This window comes from Meriones unguiculatus, chromosome 3 (genome assembly GCF_030254825.1).
Source record: "Meriones unguiculatus strain TT.TT164.6M chromosome 3, Bangor_MerUng_6.1, whole genome shotgun sequence".
NCBI classification, from domain to species: Eukaryota; Metazoa; Chordata; class Mammalia; order Rodentia; family Muridae; genus Meriones; species Meriones unguiculatus.
The window spans coordinates 99,511,498-99,520,974 of record NC_083351.1 but is presented as its reverse complement, the minus strand read 5'-3'; positions in this window follow the sequence as shown (position 1 = coordinate 99,520,974).

Below are 9,477 nucleotides of genomic sequence, written 5' to 3'. Positions count from 1 at the left end.
GTCTCTCTCTCTCTCTCTTATGTTTCAGAGATTCCTTTTCACAGCCTCCTAGGGCTGTCTCAGTGGAAGTCCAAGCAGGCATGCATGATGGATATTCTCAGCACTGATTTCTCAGACAGAGTTGAGCTATTGGCTATCTAGCAACCAGAGCGTAGTTGCCTCTGGAACTGTCAGAAGATGGAAGCGCAGAATGTAGTTGATTGACATGTCAGGCTTGGGTACAGCAGTTGGCTCTGTGCTTTGTAAAGCCTTCAGAGGTGGACTTAAAAGAGAATCGGTAGTTGTAAGCCGAGGGATAATGCTGAACAGCTTTCTATATGCAGGACGTTCGCCTGTTTCAGACCTTCCTAGAAGAGAAAATCATCTTAACTGCTAAGGCTACAGCCCCAGCATCAAGGCCGCTGATGTCTTTTCTCCCATGGCTGTACATAAGACTTGAGAAGCTGATAAAGGAGGAGCAAGAGCTGAAGACCCCCTTGCATGGCCGATGTTCCTGGTTCTATGGCTCCCACTGACCCTGTCCTTCTTCTGCTAGCCTGGCCACTTATGGAGGCCACTGTGGGTACTCATGTGTCTTGACTCCTAAAGTACATCAATGTGGATCTTGGTTTTGCATCCGGGAACAGAGAGCTGTTCTTGGTAAGCACATGTGGTCAGTAGATACTATAACAGCATGAACAGCACTGCTAGCTGGGGGCAGGAGCCTGTTGGGAAAATTTTCTGTTCAAACAGTAACACTGTTCTCTCAAGTCCAGGTCTTCAGCAGTCACATCTCCAGGGCCCCTGTTTGTAGCTAAGGTCACACCCACAGATCCCAAGAGTAGGGGCTTGCATATTTCTTTTCTTAGGGTGTCAGGAGAGTTACTATTTAACCCAGGACATCAGCCTCATGCTAACAGCCAGAAGCCTCCCTCCAAATTCACACCAAACTACTGAGAGACCATCACCTGCTATAGGTTTCATAGCTAGCCCCCGAACTGACAGACAGAGAAGACAAAGGGAACAGAAGTGCTAGGACCCCACACTATGAGCCCTCTGCCCTGAGTGCAGTGGTTCAGTCACATGTCTGCAGTTCCAGGGTTCCCAGGGGTCCAGGCTCAGCTTTGCACTATGACCCATCAGTGGGTGTGTCCTAGTGTCAGGGAAGACAAACTAAATATCCATAGTTGATGTCAAAGTCTCATTAGCAAATGGTTCTCTGATAAGATACACCAATGGCCAGTAAGCACATAAAAAAGATCCATGTCCTAGCTGGGCATGTTGGCACATGCCTAGAATCCCAGCATATGAGAGACTGACAAAGGGAGATCATGAGTTGAAGGCCATATTGTACTGCATGATTTTGAAAATAGTAAAAAAGATGGTCATATCTTTAGTCATCAAGGAAATGGAATTTAGACCCAAAGTGAAATATTGCTGCAGAAAGATGGCTAAAACCAAGGTCCAATAGTTACAAGAGCTGACAAGGTTGTATAGAAAGGAGAGTTCTCATACAGTAATGTTGGGAGTATAAAAATAGTGCAGCCACTGGGGCAAGAATCTAACAGTCCCCTGAGCAATTTGGCTACCTGCCACTTACTGCTGACCATAAGCCCAATAGAAATAAGGACATGTCTACACAAAACTTGCACACAGTGTTTATAGCAGCATTATCCAGAACGTAGAAATGGCTCAAATGCCTTACCTACTGAAAGGTAGGGTTTTTTAATGTGGTATGTCCATATAATAAAATATAACTTAATAATAAAAAAAGGAATGGAGTATGATACGCTGAAGCACGGGTGAATCCTGAAAACAACGCACCAGTAAAAGAAGCCAGTCACAAAAGATCATATGTTATCTGAGGTCATTCCTGTGTAGGGTCCAAAATGGGAATCTAGAAGAGCGGCTCTTAGGTGATGATGTGGGAAGAGGGAATATGAAAAGTCATAGATAGGAGCCATACAGATATCTCAGTTGAGAGTGTTCACTGATGTTGAGGACACAGTTCCCAGCATCCACACTGGGTAGCTCGGGACTGCCTATCACTACAACTTCAGGAAATCTGATGTCCTTTTCTTGCCTACCTGGACACCTGTACACATGCTTGCACACACAGAGAGAAACACACATGAATAAAAATGCCATTTTTTAAAGAAAAGCAACAGCTAGAGAGCATGGTGTTTCTTTGGAGGGTATGAAAATGTTCTAGAACAAGCCAGGGGAATGGTTTGGCATACCTGTGAGTAAGACTGGCTGAATGTGTGTGGTGGGAATCCCATCTCAGTAGATGGTTTCTTTAAAAGTCAGTGTCAGCTGATGGCAGAGCTGAGGCTCGCATCCATCAGAGCCAGAGCCTTCATCTCCACAGAGCTTCAGAGCCTCTGGCCATGTGGCAGTGGGAAGGAAGAGCTGCTGCCTGTCTGGTCAGAGCGAATGAGGCAGAGTGCCAGCCTATTGCTGTGCTTCAGGCCTGTGGCCAAGATGCTGGGGAACATCCATGGAGAAAGGACCTAGATGGAAGAGAAGAGGCCACTCACACACTCCTGTGTGGCCTCGGGCAGAGCTGCTGATCAGAGCTTTGACGTGTTGAGATAAAGGGTGGGAGAGATTCCAAGGCTGGGTGCAGCCTGGGGTTCTGTTGGCATGGAAGTGCCAACAAAGGCTAGGGTTTGGTGAGGGAGAAGATGTGGACGATCCCCCTGAGAACACTGCAGGTGTGACCACAGAGGTGCCGTTGATGCAAGGCATGCCAGGATGCACATGTGGGGACAGGAAACAGGTGGGACAGGACCGGGAGGCTAAGTGGTGAGCCTGCGCTAAGCAGGCTCCCATAGATAACCCTGGAAGCCTAAAGCAAAGAAAGCCCAAAGTTGCCACCTTGTGCCCAAAGAGGACAGATGCCAAATTCAAATGAGTCCTGGATTTGCTCTAAATAGATCAACACCCATCCATTTTATAAGTCCTCTGTATTTACCAAAGCCTGAGACAACAGACCCCAGAGCTCAGGATAGGCTCCAGTTTAACCTCTGCCTTTCCTGCTTGTTACCTGCAAGACCTTGGGCAGATTGCTTTTCTTCTCTAAGTCTCAGTTATATCATGATAGCATGTGAAACTTTGCGGAACCTCCTAGAAGTTCCCAAGTAGCCCTTGTACATGTTAAGACAGTGAGTGTGTTCTCTGAGGGCATTGATTTATCATCATTCTTGTTAATAAAACAAGATCAGAGTTGTGAATTCTGCCCGGTTATCAAATTCCAAGAGGAGGTGGGGGACTCAATCCTGAAATGTGCTTAGAAGCACAGTTGCTGTCACGAGCTTAGCGGCTGACTGGAAGATACACAATGGTGCCCTGCACACACACGCCCCTCTCTCCCCTGTGGCTACGTGTGGAAGCCAGGTGAGCCTTCATGTGCATCCAGGAGCAAACACACCAGTAGGACATGCCACAGCTTTTGTCAGCCTTGGCCACTGGACAGTGAAGCAGTCATCAAAAGATGCTGCTGGGTCGTGCCACAGTTTTTGTTAGCGGCGGGTGAATTTTAATCCAGCAACATGACTGCTTAGGGTGGAGTGCAGACATGCCCTTAGAACACAGCTTTAATCCCAAACAGTGAAGGTAAGGTTAGTTTATAGAAGGAAACAGCCATGTTTGAAAGTGACGTCTAATTGAGGGGCAGACAAAATGATGAATTAGAAAGATTTGACAGAATGAGTCAGAAATAGGATACATCCAACTCTCAAGAGAACAGGACAGGAAGAAAAGGCTATAAAATGCTGGAAGAGGAGAGTCTGGGGGTTTGGTAGGTTGGTTGGTTGGATTTGGTTTTTTTGCTTGTTTGTTTAATATAATTTTTTATTTATTACAACTTATTCACTTTGTATCTCAGCTGTAACCCCCACCCTCATTCCCACCCAATACTGTCCTCCCTCCCTCATCTCCTCCCATGCCCTTCCCCAGTCCACTGATAGGGGAGGTCCTCCTCCCCTTCCATCTGACCCTAGCTTATCAGGTCTCATCAGGACTGGCTGCATTGTCTTCCTCTGTGGCCCGGTATGTCTGACCCCCTCTCAGGGACAGGTAGTCAGAGAGCCAGCCACTGAGTTCATGTCAGAGGCAGCACCTGTTCCCCTTACTAGGAAGATTTGTTTAAAAGTACACATTGGGGAAAAAAATAAATAAACAGTCTTTTCCTCCCTTCCTCTGTTTTTCTCCCACTTATTTATTTAATCTCTTTACAGCCTGATCCCAGGCCCCTCCCTCCTCTCCTTCCAGTCTCACCTTTTTGCCTCATCTCCTACTCCCCCTCTTTCTTTTTCTCAGAGAAGGGAAAGCCTCTAAGGGGATTCAACCCACCCAGGTACCTCAAGTCACAGCAGGACTAAGCTCATCCTCTCCCACTGAGGCCAGACAACGCAGCCCAGCTAGGGAAAAGGGGATCCAAAGGCAGGAAACAGAGTCAAAGACAACCCCTACTCCCATTGTTAGGGGCCCCACATGTCCACCACACTACACATCTTGCTACATACATGTAGGAGATGGAGGCCCAGTCCGTGCATGCTGTTTGGTGCGGTTCAGTCTCTGTGAGCCCTCCTGGGCCCAGGTTAGTTGACTCTGTAGGTCTTTTCGTGGTGTCCTTGACCCTTCCACGTCCCACCATTCTTCCTCTCACTCTTCCACAGCACTTCCCAAGCTCAGCCTATTGTTTGGCTGTGGTCTCTGCATCTGTTTCCATCCGCTTCTGGATAACGGAGGAGAGTTTTCTCACCAGGACAGTTCTACAGAGAGAGGTTGCAGAGAGAACAAGCTAGACACAAACCAAGGCAGAATGAGCCAGAGAATGAGAAGGAGCCAGAAAGCTAAAACATTGCCAGAATTAGCTGGAGGCCAGGTAGAGAAATTCAGTCAGAAGCTGAGAGGAGCCAACTTTAATCAGTCAGCTTGGAGAGGAGTTTAGGCCAGAACAGTTGCGTTGAACCAGCCGAGCGAGAGTTCAGGAAGAGCTAGAAAGTCTTGGGAATGGCTCTCACGTCATCCCCTCATCTGAGGAAATAAAAACATTTACCGATAGCCCTGGACACTGGACAATAAAATGGCCATCAGCCAAACAGAGGGCATAGCCTGGCCTAGTGGAGCCGGGAACTCAGATGCCCTAGAGCTGGGTGAGGGGCAGATACTGGCAGACCCAGCAGGTTTGTGATTAATTATTTTCTGAACATCTGCCTCCTGTCTCCACAGCCCATGGTGTTCTGCTGTTCTGCAGGTTTCCTGACTTTCCCAGCTGCTGTGCTGGTTAAATGTTACTCTTTACAAACTCAAAAGTAATTTTTTCCCCAAGACAGGGTCCTGCTGGCCTCTGCAGGATCAAAACACAAGCCAAACAAAAATCTACACCTTTCACGAGGCTGCGGGGTAGAGGGGGAAAGTCATCTACAGCCATCTGCTCCTGAAGATCCAGGAGGCAGCAGTAGGCAATTTTGAGCACGTGAAGTTTCTGTGCTCAAATAACTGCATAACTGTGGCCTGGTCCAGGCGTGCCCAGAGAAGCAGAGCTAAGGGGTGTGACTACACACAGTCACATCTCACCTAACACTGGCCAATGGCAGGCCTCTTCTGTCTCCCCTGTGTTACTGGATGTTTCCTGGAGGATACATCACCTACAGGCACTGTGCCTGTCACAGGCTGTGTAAGCACACATTATGAGGTTTGAAAACAGCAAAATCATGCCATGGCTCATGAGCAGGTATTCTCCGATCCGGCACCTGTTCTGAAGTGGCATCTAGCTGTACATATACATACAAGCACAGCCAGAGAAAATTTTTTGCTCTTAGTTATTTACAATTTCACATCTGTGTACAATGTGGGGTTTTATTTTTATTTGTGTTTGTACGTGTAGGGGGTGGGGCGCGCACATGCGCATGCATGCACCTAGCGGAGGGCTACGCCGCAGAGCACAAGCAGAAGCCAGAGGAAGACATCAAGTGTCCTGTTCTCTCATTGTCTGCCCCGTTCCCTTGAGACAAGGTCTCTCGGTGAGCCTGTATCAAGGCTGGCAGCCAGCACGCCGCAGTGACCTACCTCTCTTCATTCTACACAGCACAGAAATTAGAGGCACACATGGCCAGGCCTGCACGTGGGTGCTGGGATTTGATCTTGGGTCCTCATGTTTGTGAAGCAAGCCCTCTTGACTGCTAAGCCAGCTCCCAGCCCTACAATGTGGCTTTTGGAATTTGTTTTCAGTTTCATATACACAATGTGTTTTGACCAGATTGACCCCTCATTTCTCTCTCCTGTCACTCTTGTTCAAATCCTGTCTTTCCAACTAGACTGCTTTCCTAGTTGGCCCCCACACAGATACCCAGTGTAAGCCTTTCAACTAGGACTGCTCGAAGCTCAGGCACATGATGGAAGACTCATACAGGTGGCTCATACTGCTTGAGTCAAAATCCACCAAATAAAGCCATATTTAAAAATGGCCCCCACACAGACATCCAGCGTAATGTTTAACCAAATAGCCAGACACCGTGGCATGTTTGCATAGAAAATAAGCCAACATGAGTTCACCACTCATATTTATCTGGATCTCAAAGCACTTTAGATCTGTTTCCCTCTGACCTACTTGACATGCAGGCAAGTCTTTCCAACGTTCTGTCTGGAATTTAATTTGCTCTTCCAAACAGGCATTCCAAAGTTCAATTAATGACATTTATGACAAGAGAAAATACTTTCCCCTTTTTCTCCTCTTTAATCCTAAATATTATGATAAATCCAACTGCCATGCTTTAAAAAAAAATCCAGTTTGTCAACTGGAAAAATCACAACAACATCTGATATAATGAGCCAATATAATCAGGAGGATTTGGGACTCTACTCAGAAGGCCTAAATGAGATTTTTTTTTTTTATTATTACATTTCAGCATAGTTGTTATGACTGTTGCAGGGCATTTGACAGAGCCAGGCCAACATTCTAAAGCAGAGGCCTCAGTTTTTTCATACAAATCACAAGAACCCATCATGATCTCTTTCAGAGAGGTTCTCGGGAGTATGAAATGTGTTTAGAGAATCAATAAGGACCCTCATTATCCCATGAGCCCTGGTTGTCACCTGGGAATGATATCCTACAGGAAACATTTGGCAAAGTCTGGAGGCAAATTTTGCTGTCACAATGGGAAAGCTAGGCTAGTTGGTAGCATCCAGTGTTTGGAGACCAGGCACATAGCTAGACAGCCCCTCACACAAAGAATGGCCTCACTCCAACAGCCATAGTTCTGAGCCCATCAGAGTCAGTCCGGCTCTAGAAGCCTCTGGCTTACAATAATGTAACCAAACACTCAGAGACAATTTCAATCTGGAATCTTAAAAACACATAATCTAGGTGTCCGTGATGAAGCACGTTTAGTGGAAGCATCTGCCATAGCCCCTGCCTGTGTGCCTTCTCAGTCCCCAAAGCACTGCAGAGCAAATTGCCGAGATGCAGATTCACTCCTGGATGCGTTAGATAGAGCAAATCTCATCCTTCAGGGAGAGCGTGCGGCAGAGCTACACTGTAATGGTTGTTTTCTCCGATGCTGATACAAAGAAGAACCGAGATAAATGTCCCCTCATGGCTTCCTGAGCCAACTCACAGAGGGCAGGCAGGACAGACTTACAGGCTCTTGCCTCGGCTGTTTAAATTTTCTCTAAGAAAGATCTAGAAACCTCTTCCTGAATGGTGCAGCCTGTTTTCCACAGCGAACAATGTGTGCTCAAGCTGGTTAACCTCCAAGCTATCAAGACTCACTGCAAAAGTACAAATAGCAAAAGAAAATGGGTGTCTCTCAGCAGAATGGGCTGCTAGGAAAGAAGCAAGGCCCTTGGCCTTGGCTTGTGTCCTTGTCATTTTTAGCATAATACCTACCTATCACAGCCCTCAACACGTCCTCATTTCTGTCCCAAGGAGCAAAGACTAATCATGAACTGGTTGCATGGATTCCCCTGGAACAAACACCTATTCACCCTTGCTGGGGGACTGTTGACAGCCCGTGGACATGATTCCACCCCGTCCGGCATGGGGAACTGTGAGTTCGCTGGGACACCTGAGCTTCCTTCCCTGTGCACGGGAGGCTTTGCAGCTGCAACTCCCGTCCTGAGGCAGGCTTCCTCTCCCGCCCTCACAGCAAAGGGGATTGCAAAATAGGATCAGTGGCCAAAAACAAGTAAAACCTCACGACAGCCACATTTCCGTAACCTGTAATAAGGAGCCCACTTTGAATGACTTGTAGTGTACTTCCAATGACTTACGACATCTTTCCCTACTCATTTAACACTCCCAGAGATGTGCTAAAATAACTGGTGACAACTGACTGTCCTTCAGAAACTGGTTGTTTTCGTGTCACAGCTAAAAGTAGCTCTAATGCTGATTTTCTTCAATGTAGCAAGTTAAAGTATTTAACTGTTCTTATCACAAAGAAAAACAAAATCCCCAGTTATCCAAGAAGAAAAGCCAGCAAGATGGCTTCAGGAGGAAGGGTGCTGGCTGAGCAAGCCTGGTAAACCTCACCAAAGTTGTCATCTGACCTCCACATGTGACTGGTGGTATGCATGCTCACACAGGTCACATGCATGCACACACACAACACAGAGAGAGAGAGAAAGAAAGAGAGAGAGTGTGTGTAGCCAGGTAAACAACAAAACCAAAAGACTATTACGTAGCAGGCACAAAACAGCATATTTAAGAAGAGCTGGCATTAGTTCAATGAACAAGTATTTTCTCCAAGGACATTTAGATAACCTCAACACAATAAGATAGTGATAAATGGTAGGCACTTATTGCTTTGTTTAAACCACATAAACCTAACCATAGTAACACCCTAGTCCATTAATCACAGAGACATTGAACTAGACAGATATATCCCAGAGGAAAGTCTGGGGCTGAGTTACCACCACTGTGATCACCCACACAACTGCCACCATCATCAGTAACCGTATCAAAAACCTCATACCACCAACACTGGTATCTCCATCTTTATCACCACCATCTTCATCATCACCATCTTCATCAGCCTTCCCACATTTATTGAACTTGCCAGGACTTTTCAGAAGCCCCACTTGCATATTTCAGAAGCCGCATTGTTATAGTGCAGATAAGAAAAGGAAAGTTTAGTGAAGTAAAACAACAAACCCGACTCACAGTCACATGTGGCAATGCTTTGGTTAATCTGACACCAAATTCTATACTTTCTAATGCTAATATTTTTTCTTGTTTCTCAAGGCAGGATATCATACTAGCCCAGGCTATCCTCAAAATTTTCTGTCTTATACTGACTCTCTTGCCTTAACCTCCCAAGTGCTGGCATTATAAGCATGTACAGCTAGCTGTCCAGCACACTCAGCTGTCCAGCACCAAAGTATAGGCTTTGATCCTGATACCTGAACACCTTCTCAGCATCTCCTGTTATTAGGACCAAGACCTCCTAGGTACTTGTCCTCATGAGTCTGTTGTTTTCTCTGTCCTCTTCT